Here is a 1640-nt window from a genome sequence, read left to right on the forward strand (position 1 = left end):
AGGATTGAATCATAGATGCCCCCAAGCTTGAGAACTAGCACTCCTTGAGGTCTCAAATCACCACAAGGGAAAGGAGGGAATGAATCAAGAGCCAATGGTGGCTCATCTTTTCTTTTTCTCTTCTTCTTGTCGTTTCTTCTTCTTTTTTCTCTCTTCTTTCTTTTCCTTCTAAAAGGGCGATGAAGCTTGGAATCCTCGATATTAGGAAGGGCAACCTCACCTTCCTCAAGAGAGCCTTCAAACCAAGCGGGAACTTCAAGAAAGTCATCATACCTCATTGTCACCTTATCATCACATGGAGGTAAGCTCTCATTATCCATCACACCATCGACCACATCAACTCTACATACGCTCACCGCCATGGGGCCCTTCAAAACAATATTCTCAACTAGCCTACAAGGGAAGGGAACCGGGCCTTCAAACTTGTTTGGTTCACTAAAATCAAATGGCTCCTCATTTTGTTCTTGAACCTTCTTCTCAACCACATCCTCTACAACCTTGTCTTCCTTACTTTCATCCTCCTAGCAAGTTTCGGGTTGATAAGTATGTGAAGGGTTAGTAGATGATTGTAAGGGGAGTTTTGTGGTTAAATGGAGAGAAGAAATTTTGGCTAGTTGGGAATCAACAACTTCATTGTGAGATTTGATCTCTTGGAATTGTTGAGTGAGAATTTGACGTTGTTGAAGAATTTGGGTTTGTGTGTGGTCGGGTGGGGTTTGTTCTTCATATGCTTGAGGATTTTGGTCATGATGTTGATCTTGAAAGTTCCCCATTTGGATGGAAGGGTAAGAAAAATTTTGGGTTAGAGGATTGAAAAGAGGTTCATCTTGGAGGTAGGAGTTTTCTTGTTTTGGAGGTTGTTGAAGTTGTTGAGTTGAGCTTGGGTTACAAACTCTTCTTCCCTCAAAGTCAAAGCCTCACCTTTCTTGGGATTGAACTCTCTACAATACGATGCATCATAATCCGTCCCACCACAACAAGCACATGAGAAATCAATGATTCGTGACGGTTTTGAACCCAAACCAACACTTGAGTTCAACTTGGAAAGACCTTCGTTCAAGAGCTCAACTATGTGCTTAAGTTGACCGACTTTCTCCAACTCGTAAAGATCACCTTGCTTTCCTTGGAACCTTCTTTGACCTCCCCAAGAGTAGCTAGTAGCCACCTCTTCAATTGTAGCTTCAACTTGGCTTTGAGGGATCTTAATCAATTGGCCACCGGCACCCGCATCTAGATTGGTTCTTGAAATTGGCTCCAAGCCATCATAAAAGAATCTCATGAGCAAATTATGGTTGAATCCATGGTTAGGACTTGCTCTAATCATATCCTTAAACCTTTCCCATGCTTCCCCAAGAGTTTCATCCGGTTCTTGCTCAAAATAAGCTATCTTCCTCCTCATTTTTGCGGTTTGCTCATCGGAAATGAACCTCTTGAGAAAGGCCTTCGCAACATCTTTCCCTGTGGTGAGAGAGTTGGGCTTCAAAAGCTTGAGCCATTTCTTTGCTCTTCCGGTGAGAGATTGCCGAAAGAGATGCATACGAATGTAATCTTGGCTCACTTCATTTGTTTGCATCATTGCACACAACTCAAGGAATCGTTCCAAATGCTCAATGGGGTCTTCACTTGCACTTCCGGAAAAT

The 1640-nt window shown here is 42.7% G+C and overlaps 1 non-coding gene across 1 annotated transcript; it reads left to right on the plus strand.

The window, feature by feature from the left end:
* Nucleotides 1-1295: 1295 nt before the first annotated feature.
* Nucleotides 1296-1402, plus strand: LOC145587039 (small nucleolar RNA R71). The gene has a single exon (XR_014101098.1). It is a non-coding gene; the product is annotated as a small nucleolar RNA R71 (small nucleolar RNA).
* The last annotated feature ends 238 nt before the right edge of the window (nucleotides 1403-1640 follow it).

Source organism: Chenopodium album, chromosome 16 (assembly GCF_948465745.1).
Source record: "Chenopodium album chromosome 16, dcCheAlbu1.1, whole genome shotgun sequence".
NCBI lineage: Eukaryota > Viridiplantae > Streptophyta > Magnoliopsida > Caryophyllales > Amaranthaceae > Chenopodium > Chenopodium album.